This window comes from Carettochelys insculpta, chromosome 1 (assembly GCF_033958435.1).
Source record: "Carettochelys insculpta isolate YL-2023 chromosome 1, ASM3395843v1, whole genome shotgun sequence".
Lineage (NCBI taxonomy): Eukaryota > Metazoa > Chordata > Testudines > Carettochelyidae > Carettochelys > Carettochelys insculpta.
In genome coordinates, this window is record NC_134137.1 from 340,516,448 (window position 1) to 340,536,479 (window position 20,032).

Genomic DNA, 20,032 nt, shown 5'->3' on the forward strand with positions numbered 1-20,032 from the left:
AGACTAAGGTAGACAAGCAGGATGAGGCATGTCAGCTGGCACAAAGTTCAGGAAGGTATCAGTGCTGCAGTTAAATGCACACGCAGGGACCTCTTTGCCAACGTGAAACATTAAGAACTTGAGTGGAAATTCTGCTTTCCCTTCTCCCCAGCCCCTCTTGCGTTTGACAAAGCTGCTCTGCTATTGCTATGTGATAGACCAGGAAAACAGAGTAAAATTTCACACACTTAACATCTTTGCTGCCTCCCCTCCCCTCAATATGTTACATGTTCCATCTCTCCAACTATACGGCACTTTGACTGCTCAGGAACTGAAAGGATGTGATACAGCAGTACAAATGCAGATTCAGAAATATAATTGTGTTCTGTCAAGTCTGTCTTTGCAGAAAATGTAATCAGTAGAATCCAATGTTTTGCATACATTAAGTTATTAGTTCTCCCTTCTAAACCACAGATAAGTTACATTTTTTTGAGTCCTTGAAGAAGTTGGTAAATTAACACTTTTAAAGTGTAAGCTGTTGGTTTTGGTGAGCTATGTTGAGCTGGGACCCTAATACTAACTGGGGTTTCTAATTGTTACTGCAATACAAATTAAGAATGCTGTTGCAAAGCTAACATGAGTGCTGACTTCAGCATAAATTTGTAAAAAATCTCTCACCCAACAAGAGAGAGAGAGAGCATTTGTGTGCGTGCGTGCATGGAGGGGATATGTTACTATTTAGCAGAAATGTTTAAAGTTCACTTTTAATAAATATTAATTTACTATGATATCCTCTTGGTGCTTTGAGATTCATTGGTATCATCATCAGTAACTGCAACAGATTTCACAGATAGAAATAAGGATAAGTTAATTAAAACTCCCTCCTGCACTGAATGTCCTACATCGATTTTTATGGGCAAAACGATTCCAGTGTTTCTGAAACATTACATGTTTTCTTAGGTATATTTCTCTCTCTCATCCTCACCCCTTTGGATCTTTCCCAAATCAAATTAGCCAACAGCAGGCTGTTGATTTTTGTTTAATTTTCGGCTTCGGACCCAAGCTGTTTAAACAGATTACTCTCTACCTTTATCATACAGAACTTCCTGGTGCATTCATGAATGCCAGGAGGGTTATTTGACTCTTGTCCTGACACATTGTGCATTACAAAGGAGTCATATGTCAAATGACAACAGTCTGATTTGAATTGTGCGAGGGAGAAAGGGATGGGCATTTGCATACAAACACTCCACAGTTGATCATAGGTTCAGCAAAGAAGGAATGTCTATGGCTTAGTGCTCAAAAGGAGTTAGTAGCCTAACTTCCATTGATTCTCAATTTTCTTTTAGGCCCTACAGTTCCATTGAAATGAAGTTAGGAGCCTACTCATTCTGAGCAGTCAGCCTCTAACTTCTGTTTATTTTGAAGGTTCTGGAACACCCATTCCAGTTGTAAATATTATTAAATTAGTACACTGGAAATAATCTAGTTGCAGAAGTAGATTAGGTGTGGTATATTTGAGTTTGAGGAATAGTATTCAGTCATAACATGCTATTTCCTAGTCCTGGTGTTTTGACTCAAGGAGTAATGGGTGTCTCTTCCTTACGTTTCTCATGTACTTTGAGCCTTGATTGTTAAGGCATTGCAAGATGGCATGGTCTTAGAACTGTGTTGGGAGCAACCTAGGCATTCTCTCTTCCCCTGGCTAGCATGTGAACCTGTTGTGCTCCAGAAGGATTGATTATAAATCACCACCCACCATATCTTGGCTCAGAGAGAGGCATTGGCATCTGTTTCTGAGCCCACATGGTGCATTTTCACATCAGAGGCTAGATGAATGATGACCTTTCTAATGGAAGATGATGGGTAAAGGATGCATAAGATAAAATGAAGAGCCAAAGTGTCTCAGTAAGCCTCTTAATTGGCTCCTACCTATGGAAAAGGAGATTCAGTGCCTCTGGGAAGGCTCCCACAGTAAGTCATTGCATGTATATGCTACAGTTGCAGCACTGCTATTATGCTACTTTAGCACTGTAATGTAGATACCTCCTACATTGACACAAGGAGTTTTTCTGCTGATGTAGGTAATCTACCTTCACAAATTCTTCTGTTGACCTAGCTGTGGGTTCTCCAGGGGCTAAGTTGACTTAACTACAGAGATCAAAAGCATCATCCCTCCTCCCTCACCCTCCCTCATCCTTAGATGTAGCTACATCACTGCTCTAAATTTTAATTGTAGACCGGGGTGCGCAATAATTTTTCGTGGGGAACCACTGTAAGAATTTGACAATTTGAGCTACACTCTTCCTTTCAGGATATTAATTGAGGAGGTGTGGGGCCTAAGATGGAGGTTGGGTGCAGAAGGCAGCTTGGGGAAAGGGATTGGGATTCAGGAGGGGGGTGTGGGATCTCTGAGATTTTGGATGAGGAAGTGGGTGCAGTGCCCGGGATGGGATATGGGTGCAGAAGAGGATTCTGACCTGGAGGAAGGTTGTAGGGGAGAATAGTCTGGGAGGGGACTGCAACCTGGAGAAGAGGTTGTAGGAGAGGGAGTTCAGGGTCTCTGCAGATGAGTGGAGGATAGCTAATGTGGCACCAATCTTTAAAGAGGGCTGCAGAGGTGATCCTGGTGACTATAGGCCAGTCACTGGGCAAACTAATTGAAACTAGTAAAGAACAGAATTGTCAGACCCATTGATGAACATAATTTGTTGGGGAAGAGTCAACACTGCTTTTGTAAAGGGAAGTTGTGCCTCACTAAGGTATTAGAATTTTTTCAAAGGGTCAATAAGCATGTGGACAAGGGGGATCCTGTGGATATGGTGTACTTAGATTTTCAGAAAGCCTTTGGCAAGGTCTCTCACCAAAGGCTTTTAAGCAAAGTTAACTGTCCTGGGATAAGAGGAAATGTCTTCTCTTGGATTGGTAGCTGGCTAAAAGATCGGAAACAAAGGGCAGGAATAAACTGACAGTTTTCAGAATGGAGAGAGGTGAATAGTGGTGTCCCCCAGGGGTCTGTACTGGGACAAGTCCTATTCAACATATTTATGAATTATCTGGAAAAAAGGGTAAGCAGAGAGGTGGTAAAATTCGCAGGTGACACAAAACTACTCCAAATAGTTAAGTCCCAGGCAGTGTGTGAAGAGCTACAAAAGGATCTTAATAAATTATGTGATTGCATTTCATCTGCCATTTTGTTGCCCAGTGTTGATAAATGTACAATAATGCACTTTGGAAAAATATAATCCCAACTATACATATAAAATGATGGGGTCTGACTTAGCTGTTACCACTCAAGAAAAAGATCATTGTGACTAGTTCTCTGAAGACATCCACTCAGTGTGCAGCAGCAGACAAAAAAAGCTAACAAAATGCTGGGAATCATAAAGTAAGGAGTAGATAAGAATACAGAAAATGTCATGTTACCTTTATATAAATACATGGCATGCCCACATCTGGAATACTGTGTACACATGTGGTCGCCCCATCTGAAGAAAGATATAATGGAATTGGAAAAGGTTCAGAAAAGGGCAACAAAAATTATTAAGGGTATGGAAGGTCTATCACATGAGGAGAGATTAATAAGACTTGCACTTCTTAGCTTGGAAAAAAGACGATTAAGGGGGGATGTGAAAGAGGTGTATAAAATCATGTCTGGTATGGAGGAAATAAATAGGGAATTGTGGTTTACTCCTTCTCACAACACAAGAACGAGGGGTCACCAAATGAAATTAATAGGCAGCAGGTTTAAAACAAACAATAGGAAATATTTTTTTACACAACTCAGTTAACCTGTGGAACTCCTTGCTAGAGGATGTTGTGAAGACCAAGACTCCACTAGAGTTTAAAAAAAAAACTAGATACATTCATGGGGGATAGGTCCATCAATTGCTATTTGGCAGTATGGGCATGGACAGCCCCCTAGCCTGTGTTTGCAAGAGGCTGGACATGGGTGACAAGGAATTGATTGCTTGATGATTGCCTGTTCTGTCGTTCCCTCTGGGGCACCTGGCACTCACCACTGTTGGAAGACAGGACACTGAGCTGGTTGGACCTATGGTTTGATTGAGTGTGGCTGTTCTTATGTTCTTATGAGCATGGGAGTGGTGTGCAGAAGGCTTGTATTGTATGGGATATGGGCACAGGAGAGGGCCGGGGGAGGTTGGTGCTGGAGGCAAGCTTTGGCTGGGAGGTACTTACCGAGGCAGCTAGCAGCCCAGTGTGTGCCATAACCAGGCTCCCTGCCTTTCATGCCCCCACACATGCTCAGAGCTGTTTCAGGAGTCACGTGTGCTCCTCTGAACTGAACACGGGTAGTCCAAGGGAAGGACACTTCACATGCTGTCTGCCCTGCAAACAGAAAGCTCCTTTTGCTCAAAAACCAGCCAATGGGAGCTGTTGGGGCAGAGGCAGGGTGAGATGCCTCTCCCATTCCCCTGGGTTCATTGCAAGTAGGGGCAAGGCAGGCAGGGAGCTGGCAGAGGCTCCCGCAGGCCAAGTCTGGCTGTATTTTGGCTGGCTCTGTTGTAGACAGTTTGTAAATATCAAGTGACTTTGCCTCATAGTATTAAAAAAAAAAGAAAGAAAGAAAAAAGCTGCGGCTCCTGACCAACAAGATTTACTTCACAGATCAAGATCATGTGAGGAGTAAAAACAGTTTTGGAACTGAAACGTACACCACAATATTAAAATATATTTAGTGCTGTAAAAAGAACTATTCACATTAGCTGTAGCAATGGATCTGTTAATGGAGCATTTCAGGCACAACTTCGGTAAAGAAATGCTATGCTAATTATTGCATTTCTGTATGAAAAATTGTTCAAGATGAGTGTTGCTGTATTAGATTGGGATGTCATGGGCAATTGTATAGCTGTGCGTGTGCATGGAACTTAACCTCTAGATCAGCGGTTCCCAAACTACGTTCTGGCAGAACAGCACTGGCGTTCCGTGAGCTAATGCAAAGTGGTGTTCTGCCAGTGAAACTGATTAATGGCTGTCTCTTCCCCTTTCTAAGGGGGAAAGAAATCGGAGGATGTCATTTGCTCAATTTCATGGTTCTGCTCACTGCTGGCTTAGACCTACAGTAAACCGTGGCTTAACCCCCCGGCCCTGGCTTAACATCGCGCCTCCCCCGCCCCCAGCCCTGCACGGCCACGTCTCAAGCCCCCCAGCTCAAACCTCCCAGCCCCATGTGTCTGTGGCTTAACCCTCCAGCCCTGGCTGAACACCCCCTGGCCCTGCTGGCTCAGCTCCATCTTCTGCCCCTCTGCAGCCCTAGACCACTCATCCATCACATTGAATTTATTAATTAAGTTTGCTGATTTTATTTGTTTTATCTGTCATCCCTGCTACATTTTTTTTAATGTCTGGATTCATTATTATTTGTTGAGTTGTGTTTACTGTACAATAATTAATAATATTGTCTGCTAGTAATGTTCCTCATAGTTCGTATGAAGTAAAAAAAATGAAGCACTCTGCAGAGAGCACTGTGACGTCCAAGTGTTCCACAACCAGGAAGAGTTTGGGAACCGCTGTTCTAGGTTCATTTCTTTTTGAAGACTTTGCGTAGGAGGACATATGGCTCTTTGATAGAAAAATTACATTGGCTTATTGGAGCAGTGGGTGAAGTCAGTGTAAAAATGATCAGTGAGATGCCATAGATCAGTGGTGTTTAATAGGAATTCAAAGATGGCCACACTTGTGCTTGTTGACTTTCCATATTAGCCACATTATATTATGAAATAAATACTTATCTAATAAAATGCCCTCCCGCACCTTTAGAACCAGGCTCCCCCAGTGCCAGGCACTCCCAGTCCCCTTCCCCGCTCTAAATTAATGTCCTCCCCCTCCCACAGAGCCACCCCCCCCAATCTAATTAAATGCCAGAGACTCACCAGAGCCTCTGGAGGTGCTGCCAGGGCCGCCGCTTCCTCCTGCTTCTCTCACTAAGCGGTGGAACGGGTGGATGGCACTCCTTACGCGTGACTCTCAGGAGGAACCACACTTAAAGGCTCTGAGAGCCGCAGGTTGGCCAACCCAGTGTTTGCCACAATGCCGTGTCCTATCTGCCACATGTGGTGAGTTGCAAACATATTGGACAGCCATAAATAGAATACCACTTGCCTTCCTTGAAAACCTAACAATGAAAATGATGATTTTTTTTTTTTTTGGTATAAACTCTGAACTGTCGGCACATAAATATCTTTCTCCAGGGCAGGAAAGGCTCCTAATTTCCATTCATTTTAATGGGAATCTTGTGTGCATGCTGATGTGGGGAAAACTGACCTAGAAGCTGCCTGCATTTTGTTGAAATGTTTTGAGTATGGAAGTGTTTTGGCAATGGCATGTTGCTGTATTTGAAGTAGTAACTGCAGCATGTTACCAACAGATTAAAATTATAATTTACTCAATTAACTGTGGAAAGCACCTTGTTTTATCAAAATCCCTTTTAATTCTGAATCTGTATACAGTGTGAGTTCTTACAACCTTGTTAGTCTGACCTCATGAAGTGCTCAGTCTATATTAAAATAGTGAACCCAAAGCCTTCAATTATTTTTAAATGATTTAGGCCTGCAAAGATTAAATGATCCCTAATCCAATTAGTTTACCTCATTTTGTTGAGTAGAGAATGACTTCAAAGAGCTTGTGTATATTTGAGGAATCTTACTTTTTCTTAAAGCACTCTCTCTTTGGGAAAAAATATGAAGCTTCATTGCATAGTCGTGAGAAATTTGAAGTTAATTTATCCAGCTGCATGAAAACCTTTAAAGGAAGTATTGGAAAATTTGCCTTTAAAAAAAAAAAGGTGGGGGTGGGAGGAGAGAGCTGTTTAGGCTTTTTTAGGTGAAAGGATTAAAAATACCTCTCTACCCCTCCCAGCCCTCACCTGCTCCACTACTGTCATCTGTCAGAGTGCTTGGTGCCTGCACTGACCCTATGATCCAGTTATTCTGTGATAAGAAGACTTCTTTCTGCACTTATTGCTTGTGTCATATTTTGAGGATCTCTGCTCGCCTTAACAAAACAGATAAGTCTATATTAAATGGAGGCTAGGCACAAAATGAACTGCAAGATATAATAAATTGTCCATATTTTTCACAAGCGCGCACACACAGAGAGAGAGAGAGAGAGAGTTGGGAAGCCATGAGTCCCCCATTGAGAATACCCCAGATGTGCTCTGGCATTCTTGAACAGGAAGAGCATTCCAGAACCAGAGTGCTGCCCCCATCTCCCCCCCCGCCCCTCCGCATCAGACTGTAGCTAGGGTCAGTTGGTTTTTCCAGTCACAGCAATCCTTGCTGGTGTTGTAAGACTTTTAGCAACAGGCAATCTTTCAGGTGGGCTGGTTTAATTTTTAATAATGATTTAAATAAACAACTGTGAAGCGCACATAGTATAAACCAGGGAGTGCAGGCCATTCTTTGTTGACACTTTTTCTTTTTTAGCAGCTGTGGTATACATGTGTTATTTACTTGAGACCCTTTTGACACTGTCTCATTGTTTCCACACAAACTGAAGCTGGGGCTGGACTTGTTTTTCACAATGTACAGTTAGTACTAAATTGGGGAGCCAAGAGGGAAACCCACTTCATTTCACCTGTCACACTATCAGTAGAATTCTGCATCACCCTCAGCTTTCCCATGTGCTTTTACTGGCAGGAAAATAAAGGAAGAGGAGTACATCAAAGTACATTATTTTAATAAATATTTTCTTAACACCAACTGTGTAAATATCAAGGTGGTGTTAGCATCATGTCCTCACAAGCCTGAACAGGCGTAGGTGAAAAATTTTTCCATGTTAAGTCAGATATCAACTAGGGAGGCAAAGCAATAATAATAATAATTAATAAAATTTTCAGGCCTGCAGTTTCAAAATTGCATGCTAAGGTACAGGTTATGACAAAATGGGAAGAGAACTTATACTCTCAATTCTGTGACCGGAAGAAACTGGAAACTGTAAAAGGTGTGGAAACTGGTGTTTCTCTTCACTTTCACACCTTTACTTTGTTCCCTTTCGTTCTAGTAGGAAAGAATATGGAAAACGTTTTCTTGAAGTAAAGCTTCTTGAAATACAATATCAAATGAAACATTTCATTTTATCAGCTGCAGTGTTTTGGGTTGTGGTGTTTCTTTTGATGGTGAGGCGGCGGGACTTTTCCCGTTTTGAAAATTCCATTAACCAGCTTTGCTCAAAACCCACAAAGCCTTGTGCTACCTTCCTTTTAAGATAAATGGACAGCTTCCATACATTTGCCTGTTGTGTTTATTGTTGGCTGCTTGTGGTGTGGTGGTGCAGTTGAGAAGATTTCAGTCTCCCACAATATTGGACTAGATTTTTCCTGTGTGTTAGTGACGCATCTTAATTAAAAGCAAATTTCTCAAAATCTCTGGAATGTAATCTCTCTCTTCAGGCCTAAGATTTTGTGGAGGGCTTATCGCCCTGCATCAGCGGGTTGTGAATACATTGGTAGTCCTGTCTTGTGTACAAGGTAGCCTATATTGCTACTTACTTGGCCATCCTTGTAAAATGCACACTCTCTCCCACTGGCAGTGCAAGAGTCTCCTGCAATATGTCAGTGTCTGTAAACTGATTTTAAGAGAGTTAAATGTTGTGAGGAGCTGCTTTGTGGACACAAGCGATGGCTCATTTCCCTTCCTAAGGAAGGTGTTTGTTGGATGAACTGTCATTTTATTTGTGACTTGCAGAAAGTTTGTAAACTCTGCCTTTTTAGAGATTCTCCCACTTAGTTAGCAGTGTCATATTATATCAGCAGCTTTATATTAAGCATTGAATAATTTCTTAGGTCACGACAAGTTAAACTTTTCCTAGCATCACTCCTTAGATCATCAGAGTTGGATCCTCCAAAGTAGGGGTGAGGAATCTTCGTTTGGGTTGTGGACCACTGACCCATAGACAAATCAGTTGGGGGCCCAAAAAAAACCCCCACAACCCTTCACTGATGCGGTCCTGGACTGAAAAACAAAAAAGGAGGTACTCCCCTTATTCCCCTTGCGCACTAGCCCTAGAAGGGCCAGGGCTGGTACATTTTGTGGCTGATACATTCAAGGCTCTGAGGCCAAAGTGAGGGGTTCAGTGTGGAAGATGGCTTGGGTTGAGGGCCTGGGTGGGAGCGGGTGCAGGAACAGTGAAGGGCCACAGGGTCTGAGTGACAGTGGTGCAGCTTACATAGGCAGCACCCCGGATGCACGTGGTTCTGCACCCTCCCTTGCTACCAGGCACCTTGCTAGCAGGCACTGCCCTGTGCTACACCTATAGCTGGCATTCTGACCAATCAGAGCAGAGGGATGAAGCCTCTGGGCAGCACTGCTGGGGAACAGCTGTGAGCGGCAGCAGTGACCTGTGGAGCTGCTTCCTGTCCCCAGCCTCCCAGCAGAGCCTGTGGGATGAATTTGGCCCTGGCTTGCCTGATCCAGCTGCAAGGCTTGGGGCTCCAGACCTCTATCCCTGCTGTGGGCCAGATGCTGAGGAGGAAAGCCCCACGCTTCAGGGTCCAGATCCAGACAAGCCGTGGTCTGCATCCAGGCTGTGGGCCAGGGGTTCCCCCACCCTGTTCTAAAGGAAGTCCCCCATTGTTTGGCTTTATAGCTGTAACACTGTCACAACTAGTTGACAGACCAGACCTGCCATCTGTTGTACAAAGGGCTTTTGTTCCCCCTCGTAATGGTCTAAGCTAAAATTGTGTTTTAAATTAACCCAAGACTGTGCTGTTTTCAAATTGAGATAATTTATTTGCTTTTCTCCTTTCTATAAGAATATAGCTGAGCTCTTAAAGGGAGCTGTATTTTCAGCATTGCTATTGAAGGTCTTCTGCTTGCCCTTGCTGTCCCTTGGAGGACAACACAGATAACTGTGATGCCTCTGAATTACTGGGGGCTTGTCAGCAATCTGGCAGTTTGTTCTTGTAGTTTAAGAATTCTCAGCTTTTCTTTGTTTCCATTTTCTGTCTAATGTCCCTTCTGCTTTCTTAGCCCAGGTGTAAAATGATTAGACAAGGTACTGGACACTGGAGAATCTGGGTCAGTGCTGCTTAATCTGAATCCTCAAGATGTTCGCATAGCACAAATCTCCCTGAAACTTTAAAGACAATGAAACTGGGAGAAAAATTGAAAGAGTCAAACCTGCCTTTTGAAATTAACCTTCTGAACCCACTGTAATGTGTTACCAGTATCTTAACAAGGGCTTCCTCAAACGTTTTTTCCTTTTACCCAATAATAATTCATGTGTGGGCGTGGATGGGAGGCAAATTGTTTTTTGGCAGAGAGATGCAGTGAGTCACTGGAGTGGTTCATTTCCCATTCCTTTGTCCCTTTCCTTGTAAACAAAAACACTTCTCATAACCATGTCCTGGAAGCAGACACTGAAGCAAATCTTCATTGGGCAAATGAGCATGTATTCAGTGTGTTAGCTATCTGGGCGATAGTTTCAAAACAAAACAGCAGACAAGTAGCACTTTAAAGACTAGCAAAATAATTTATTAGGTGAGCTTTCATGGGACAGGCCCACTTCTTCAGACCGTAGCCAGACCAGAACAGACTCAATATTTAAGGCACAGAGAACCAAAAACAGTAATCAAGGAGGACAAATCAGAAAAAAATAATCAAGGTGGGCAAATTAGAGAGTAGAGGGGTGGGGAAGGTCAAGAATTAGATTTAGCCAACTATGCAGACGACCCCCTATAGTCACTCAGAAAATTCCAATCCCTGTTCAAACCATGTGTTAATGTGCTGAATTTGAATACAGAAGACAGCTCAGCTGTTTCCCTTTGCATAGTGGTGCGAAAATTTTTCTTCAGTAACATGCAAACTCTTAAGTCATTAACAGAATGGTCCACTCCATTAAAATGTTGACTAACCAGTTTGTAGATCTGGAGTATTTTGAGGTCTGTTTTGTGCCCATTAACCCTTTGTCTAAGGGAGTTAGAAGTCTGTCCAATGTACAAAGCATCTGGGCATTGTTGGCATACGATGGCATGTATGATGGTAGTTGAGGAACATGAAAATGTGCCCATGATTCTGTGAATGACCAGGTTCGGTCCAGTAATGGTATTTCCAGAGAAGATATGTGGACAACACCATGCTATCCACAGTCTCAAAAATAACCCAGACATCATAATCAAACCAGCTGACAAAGGGGGTGTTGCTGTCCTCATGAATAAGTCAGACTATGAACAGGTGGCAGCCAGACAACTCTCCAACACCACATTTTACAGACCTCTCTCCGCTGATCCCACTTTGGAATTCCAAAAGAAATTACAACAACTACTTAAGGAACTCCCTGCTGCTACTTGGGACCTTATTCACTCAGACACACCATCTGAGCCCCAGCCTGGATTATTCTATTTACTTCCCAAAATCCACAAACCTGGAAATCCTGGACGCCCTATCATTACGAGTATTGGCACCCTTACCACCAGACTATCCAGTTACATGGAATCCCTCCTCAAACCCTATGCCACCCACACTCCCAGCTATCTCCGAGATACCACCAACTTCCTGAGGAAATTACAAAACATAGGAAAATTTCCTGATAACATCATCTTTGCCACAATGGATGTAGAGGCTCTGAACACTAATATTCCACATAAAGACGGATTACAAGCAATCAGGAATACCATCCCTGATGTCACCACAGCCAATCTGGTGTCTGACCTCTGCAACTTTGTTCTCACCCACAATGATTTCCAGTTTGCGGACAATTTATACCTCCAGATTAGTGGAACTGCTATGGGCACCCTCATGGACCCACAATATGTTAATATATTTATGGCTGACCTGGACCAACGATTCCTCAGCTCTCGTCCCCTATTGCCCCTCCTCTACTTAAGATACATTGATGCCATCTGTATGATTTGGACCCATGGTATAGAGACTCTAGAAGAATTCCACAGAGACTTTAACAATCTGCACCCCACCATCAACTTATGCCTCGATTACTCCATGCAAGAGTTACATTTCCTGGACGCTACAGTACAAATCAAGGATGGCCTGATCAGTACCACAAACCCACTGATTGCTGTACTTACCTACACCCTTCTAGCTTCCATCCTGCACACATAACTAGATCCATTGTTTACAGTCAAGCTCTTAGATACAATCGCATTTTCTCTGATCCAACTGACAGAGACCAAAAACTACAGAATCTTTACCACATATTCATAAACCTGAATTACCCACCTGGAGAAGTAAAAAAACAAATCTACAGGGCCAGACGAATACCCAGAGACCAGCTACTCCAAGATGGGCCCCAAAAAGCCAAGAACAGAACACCACTGGTCATCACCTCCAGCCCACAACTCAAACCACTGCAACAAATTATTAAAGACCTGCAACCTATCCTTAATCAGGATACCACACTCCAGAAGGCCCTAGTTGACATGCCTGTTCTCTCCTACAGACAACCTCCCAACCTTATGAGGATTCTCACCAACAGCCGCAATCTATACCCCAGGAATACCAGTCCTTGAACCTTTCCTTGCAACAAAGCCTGCTGCCAGCTTTGTCCACATATCTTCTCTGGAAATACCATCCCTGGACCGAACCAGGTTATTCACAGAATCACGGGCACATTCTCATGTTCCTCAACTAACGTCGTATATGCCATCATGTGCCAACAATGCCCAGATGCTTTGTACGTTGGACAGACTTCTAACTCCCTTACACAAAGGGTTAATGGGCACAAAACAGACATCAAAACACTCCAGATCCACAAACCGGTTAGTCAACATTTTAATGGAGTGGGCCATTCTGTTAATGACTTAAGATTTTGCGTGTTACTGAAGAAAAATTTTCGCACTGCTATTCAAATTCGGCACATTAACACATGGTTTGAACATGGATGGGAATTTTCTTAGTCACTCTAGGGGCTCATTTGAATACTTGGCTTAATCTAATTCTTGACCTTCCCCACCCCTCTACTCTCTGATTTGCTCACCTTGATCATTTTTTTTTTTCTGATTTTTTTTCCTCCTTGATTACTGTTTTTGGTTGTGTGTGCCTTAAATATTGAGTCTGTTCTGGTATGGCGATGGTCTGATGAAGTGGGTCTGTCCCACGAAAGCTCACCTAATAAATTATTTTGCTAGTCTTTAAAGTGCTACTTGACTGCTTTTTGTTTTGATAGTATATAGACTAGCACGGCTCCTTCTCTGTAACTGGGCAGTAGTTGTTTTTCTAAGTATTCCAAGTATATTGATTGCACAGTGGTCAGATTGTGTAATTTGAGTTGAAGGTTTGCAGATATTGTCCCCAAGTGGAATATTCTTAAAATAATTCTCATTTTGGTACAGTCCTATGCATTCCAAAGCAAATCTCTTCAAAAATAATTTGGTGATATCACTGTCTGGGCTGACTCAGCAGTAAGCATACAGAGGAGGAGTGAATTCCAATGGGAGCAAAAAAAAAAAATCACCTAGAGCTTCCCTTTGAGTTTTGGTCATGCAATATTGAATCCTTGTGAGAGTCTTTGAAAGACTTCTTTCCTTTTCTTTTCCATCCTCTCCCCATGCCTTATGGCTGATTCATGCCAGCAAGAGCCAGGCCTCTGTCTCAGCTTTGTTTTCATTCGTAAGCATAGTAAGGAAACATTTGAGGCATTCAGGTTCTTGGCCTGCCCAAACGATGGGAAAAACTGTGCTAAACTGAGACCAGAAGCAAAGCAGGCCTGATTGACTTTTTGAGAAACTTCCCTTAGAGGCAGGCATTAGCTTTTCTGCCATGCAACAGAGAAAAGTGATCTTCATGTCACCTGATACAGGTTGAAGCTTTGTAATCTGGAACCCTCAGGACCTGACTGGTGCCAGACAAGAGAATTTGCTGGACCACGGGATGTCAATATTGTCTAACTGGACCACGGGACATCAATATTGTCTAGGTGCATTACCAACGCTTCCACTGCTTACGGGGCTCGTAGAAGACATTTGGGGTAAATTACAATTAAATAACAGCACAGAACAGTGAGAGCCAGGACGGGTGGCTGTAAACAAACTTTATGGGACCACAGGAAACTTGGCCACCCCATGGTAAGTGGTCATCCAGCTAACTAAAATCATGCCAGATTATGGATGTTGCTGGACAAGAAAGTTCTGGATTAGAGTGGTTCAGCATGTAACAGAGACACTCAGTTTAAGAGCAGTACATCTAAGTCTCATGTTTTTGCCATCTCTTCCTTCACCCTCAGGAGGTATTTGAACTCAAGGGGTTTCTTTCTGGCGTACTTACACAGAGAAGGTGCTCCGTCATAGATAACAATCTTTCCGATCACAAGCACTTTAGTGTATCACATAATTCCAGAGAGAGAGAGACACTCTGGGAGAGGTCACAACCTTAAAGTATAACATGACATTGGTGACAGTCATCCTCTGTGTGCCAAAAATCCAAAAGGAAATAACTACCTAATTAAAGTAGCCACAAAAGCGTCTCTAACAAACAGTGCTGAAATGCTTTTTCTGCATAGTAATATATTTATCTTCAATGTTATTCCTTTCAAATGAGGAACATGGTCTTTAGGGAGGAGTAAAGAGCAGATGCTGTAATTATTCATCTGAATATTTTTTTTTAAACATGAACATGTCATAGTGCTTTAGACCCTCCATAAATAAAGGGCTCTGTTAGCTCTTTTCTGTAGGCATTCATAGTGAAAGCTTGGGGGCTGGGGGTACATGCACTTGAACTTCAGCCAGAGTATATGCCAAAGAGAATAGGCTTCATCTCTTGGCCAGGAGAGAGGAGAGCCTAAGTGGGTTTATCACGGCGTTTTCACTCACTGTCATTTCCCCTTCTTTATATTTCGCTGCCAGCCTTCTAATTTTTTCAGACAACAGTGCCCACCCCTGCAGCTGGGCCTGCATAATGATCACTTACTTCTAGACAGACATCAGTGTGGCTGCATAAATCTAAAGCCATCGGGGTGCCTGTCTTATCACTCTCGCTGCCCTTGCTTTTCTGAAGATTGTGTGTCCTCTTTGCAATGCTCTCCTTTACCACCCGCTAGCTGTACCCACTGAGCCAAGAAGCTGCTTGTGACTATTCTCCTGCTTATGCTAAATGTCTGGAAAGTGTTCTTTTGTAACAAATATACAATTATTTTTTTTTCTTTTCCAATGACGCTTATTAGTGTCAATTGAAGCTTGTTCAGCGGCTGTTTTTGTCACAAACACTTTACAGCATGGCATTCAGCTTCTGTGATAAGCAGAACTGCCTCTCTTGATGGTTTGAATTAGGGCTTTTAAAGTATGAAAGAGCTTTTAGGACCAAGAATCTTGTTGGCTGAAACAGTGGTTATTATAAGGTTTTAAGCTAGATATTGCCATATCCTCTGAGACCCTATATTAATTTTGAATGATTGCTTCAAACCTTTGAATGAGGATAGAGCTATCAGCTTCCCAGCTACTGAATTCAGCCAACACATTGGCAGCTTGTAAATGAGAAAGGGCTCATGGACTGTTTAAAAGTCATTATTCGACAATAGGTCTCTTCCCTATCCCTGAACCTGCAGTCTAAGAGAACAATGTGTATTCAGAGACCACCAGCTGATAATATTCCAGAAAACAAAGGTTTTCCCTCTGGTCCGCCACTACTGGGACCCAGAAACATGCTGATTTTAAAAACAGGACAAATAATGCAAAATTGGGTTAAAAGAGGACATCCAGAAGTGTGTTTTGTTTTTGCACTCGAGATCTTTTACAGAACAGCTGTGCAAAATGCAGTGTTACCTGAGGCATGCTTTCCATACAGTTGCAGACCCATCACTTTCGTTTGCTGTTGGTACTGTAAGGTTGGGGTCGGGGTTGGTGGTGAATAGCACTCCCATTAAGCTCTTCTTATAAGCACATAACGCACAGTGCAGTGCTGAGCAACAGTGCAGGATCCATGGTTTCTGCCACAGATGCTGGTTTGTAGGTTAATGAGGCAGTTGAAAAGCAGCTGGAAATGTAGTAAGATGCACGTGGAATGATGGGACAGAGAAACCTGCATCATGTGATGCTGAGTGATGGGGCATTGCAGACTCTCCTCAAATCATCTTGTGGCCAGTTGCACAGTCCTATAAGTATCACGGTTCACTGCTCTCTGCACTTGAACACAAGGACATAGTGTGGCTGTGCAATAGCAGTTTAATTACAGCAGTGGTTGTTTGTAGACAACTTAAGTTGACTTAACTTTGCAGTGTAGACTAAGAATTAAGTGGGTGATTTCTTAATTGAGAGAGAGAAGGTAGGTGAGTTAAATTTTTTTTTTTTTTTGGACCAACGTCTGCAGGTAAAAGGGAAAAATAAAATTTTGAGCTGCAAAAAGCTTCAGATCTGGGGAAGGAAACCAGAATGTCTAAGTTACATGGATGCTGGGCTAGTTTGTGAAGCAAAAGGGGTTCACGCATGCTGTAGGATGAGGTGAGCAGGTGTTTTATGTCGGGCTCCACTTTTCATCCTTGCAACTAGCAGGCCACTCCTCAGCTTGTCTAATGTAGTCCAACCCAGCGGTAATTTCGGTTATGTTTGTATGGGGGAAAACAGAAACAAAAACCTTTTGGCATGTGTAAAAAAGTAAGACTGCGTGGTAAACTCTTTCATATCCGGCAGCCCCAGGACCAGGAAGTTGCCAGATTTTCAATATTCTGGGTAGCAGAGGGGCATAGAGCAATGCATAACACTAAAGAAAAACAAGATTAGCTGTTAAGAAACAAAAGTGTATGCAGAGTACGTTATTTGCCAACAATAGTATTATTGTACACTGTAAACTTATGCTGTACACTAATCCCTCATTTAACAAGTATTTCACTTATGAGTACTCGCTAAAACGAGGGACACACACACTTACCTTTGCTCACTATGTGAGTGAACTTCCCCCACTTATATGAGCCAGCCATGGGGTCCTTGGCAGGGAGGGCGGGGAGACCCGCAGCGCCAGCCCAGCCTGCTCCCAACACCTGCCTTGCAGCAACTCCTCATGCACCCCTCTCCCCACCTGCCCCCATCGAATTCTAACACTCCTCTGGCCTGGCCCACTCCCAACACCCACCCCAGCAAGGTTCACTTACCTTTCAAAAGCAGCATCATCTGCTGCCACTCCTTCCCTGAGTTAGGAGCACTAGAAAACAATCAGAGACCTTTACATGTATTTTAATAGTGATTTAGTGTCCCTCTTACGAGTTTTTGCCTATGAGCAAAAAGTTGGGAACTATAGTGAGGGACGAGTGTATTTACTTGTTTGTATTTACTGTCATTATACAGTAGGGTCTCAATTATTTGCAAGTGGCCTCACTTCCCCAGGGCTCTGGGAGTGTCAGCAGCTGCCGAGGCTTCCCTGGGGCTCCGGGGCAGGAAGTGTCTGTGGCTGCCACTTCTTGGGGTTCCGAGCCACCCCTCATCCCCCATTTGTGAAAATCAACATTCATGGGGGTTCTGAACACAGAACCCTCACGAATGTTGAGACCTTACTGTGCTGTACTTAAGATTATTTGAGAGTTCAGGGTAATAGAAACCCAGATCTGAAAGAGTTCACTGTAAAATGTAAAAAATTGTTTTGCTTAGTATCTAAAAGTGAATACACCTGCATAAAAATCGTAATGTTTCACCATTTTTAATGAGATGGATGAATCTGAGATCCAACAGCCGATCACGATGCACACCTTCCCCCCAGCCACACGCACTTTGCGTGTCCCTGCTGTAGAACATTTACAATGAAATGACCACTTAAGAGCAGGCAAAAAGCAAGAGTTACAAATTGTAGTGAGCCTCAAAGCAATGTATCTGTTTAGTCCATGATTCTTAATGTCTAGCAGATTTGGGAATTTAAATTCCCAAGTTCATCTTTGTGGGTTTCCCCTGAGTGATCACTTTGTGAAAAATGTTTTGCCTATGAATGCCATGGTGTTTTTGTCTATATCACTTTTCTGTGTGTTTCACTTGAGAACTTAACTATACATTATGGCTGTTCCCTTAGTTCTGACTCATGATGACTGGCTCCAGCCAGGAGAAAGTGGCAAGTCCAGTATGATTGTTTGTATGCAGACAATGTGGAACTGGATGCTGGAAACGAACACCCACTGCATTTTGGCTTATTACGTTATTTCGTGTTTGGGTTTCTTCTATGTCAGAGAGAGCGCACAAGACTGATTGAAAAGCAGAAAGCTATATCTCTTTTCAAAGCATGCTCAGTGCGAAGGACTTTTTTTTCCTGCTCTTTCAATGCTCTCAATTGACTGTAAAATGTTGCAGGTGCTGGCATGTCAATATTCTTTACCTACCCAGCTGGATTAATAGGAGAGAACTGGTCTGACATGTTGCAGTCATCTCAGATGGGTTTTGTTGCTTCTACATGCAGCTCTATATACGTAAAAGGAAAAATATGAGCATGAGTGAAAGTGATTGTCAATTGTAATAGTTCTTACTTCCTTTAATTAATTTGAAACAGTGTTGTCATAAGATAAAATAACAATTCCCCCAAACCCCCATGATCTTCTAATTAAGGCTTCAGGGAGATAGATTCAGGCCTTGGTCAGAGAGGTAACATCACTGTAGACCCCTCTCCCCCTTCTGCCAAAGAAAGGATGTTGGGGTTATTAGTTCATGTTTATTAGAGGTGAACAAATGTTAGCCAGCTTCCTATTTATTTTCCACATAATACTTGTTACTGCAAATATAACATTATAATGGATACATTTAGGAGCTCCTGTACCCATGAATTTCTGTGCAGAAAATAGGTGATAGTGGACTATGCTGCGGTAGTTACCATTTGTGAGACTGTTGTCTGATACTTAAAGTGATTCATTTTTAAAAATTGCAATACATTTACTGTGCATTGCATGATAACAACCTGACTAAATATGTATAGGGTAGAAAAATCTTTCTCAGTCTGTCATCACACTCGTGCATCTCTGCAACCATTTCCAATTAACTCTCAACCTGCAAACATTGGAATGCCAATTATAGAATTAGTGGCTCTAAAATAGTTCTGTTCAGCAAATGTGCTGAATTGTCTATATTAGCCTGGAAAACTCTGTAACCAAGACCAATAACAATGTGTAATACTCTCAAGCTAGCTGAGTCTGGACAAAATCAACTCTTCCAGTAATGGGAAAATGCCTATTCTTTCTCCCTATATTGCATCCACGCCTCTGAGCAGAGCTAGCACAACATGATTAGATTGGAATTTAGAAGAGTGCGTGTGCACTTTTTTCTTCACAGTTCTAATGCTAACAGGAGATACTTAGGCGTTCTTTCTGCATGGCACAAGCTCTTCATATACTTTTCTTAATCAAGCATAAATATATTAGTTGTCTAAGGACAAAAAGGGTTCCGGAGGACCTTTATTTTTCCATGTGTCTCTTGAGAAAGGAGGCTTTTAAGTGTTTAATAAACCTGCCAAAGAACAGTTTAATAATTCAGTTTGTGTAAAATATCAAGCCAGGGTAACACTCAGTGATTCTTTAGTTTTCTGTGTGCCATCATCAAAACAAAAAGCAGTCAAGTAGCACTTTAAAGACTAGCAAAATAGCTTATTAGGTGAGCTTTCGTGGGACAGACCCACTTCTTCAGACCATGTGTGCCGTTATGTAGGTTTCAGAGTGACCCCTGTGCCTTTTGCCCTTTGTATTGGCACAGGGTGGAACAGGAGCATTACAGAGAGAACTCTATTGCCAACAAGGTGTAAGAGGAGCATCAGTGATTCAGTTTCACTTCAGCCTTTGGTGTGATAGCTGTGTATGATATGAAAACTAAAAGATGGATTTGTGTTTTCATTTTAACAATATACCCTGACTAAGGGTCTCAGATCGTTAAAAGCATTATTTAAAAATAGTTTTTCATTTTGTACATCAAGTACTAGCAAGCTTTATGATGCCATTGATACATAGTCAAAATTTTCAAATTCTTTCTGGAGGATACCTGTGTAAGGAACTAGAATATTTTCCTTAGTTCTATGCTTCAGTTAATTCCCTGTTCGCTCATTACAATCCTTCAGTTTGATGCATTGAGAAAACATTGGTATGTTGTTTTTAAAGCCAAAAATAACAGTGGCCTTTAGATGTAACTAGAACA

At 42.4% G+C, this 20,032-nt stretch overlaps 1 protein-coding gene across 3 annotated transcripts in view; it reads left to right on the forward strand.

Moving 5' to 3' along the window:
* PLXNB2 (plexin B2) overlaps positions 1-20,032 on the forward strand; it is a 364,834-nt gene that overhangs the window by 85,277 nt on the left and 259,525 nt on the right. The window lies entirely within an intron of this gene.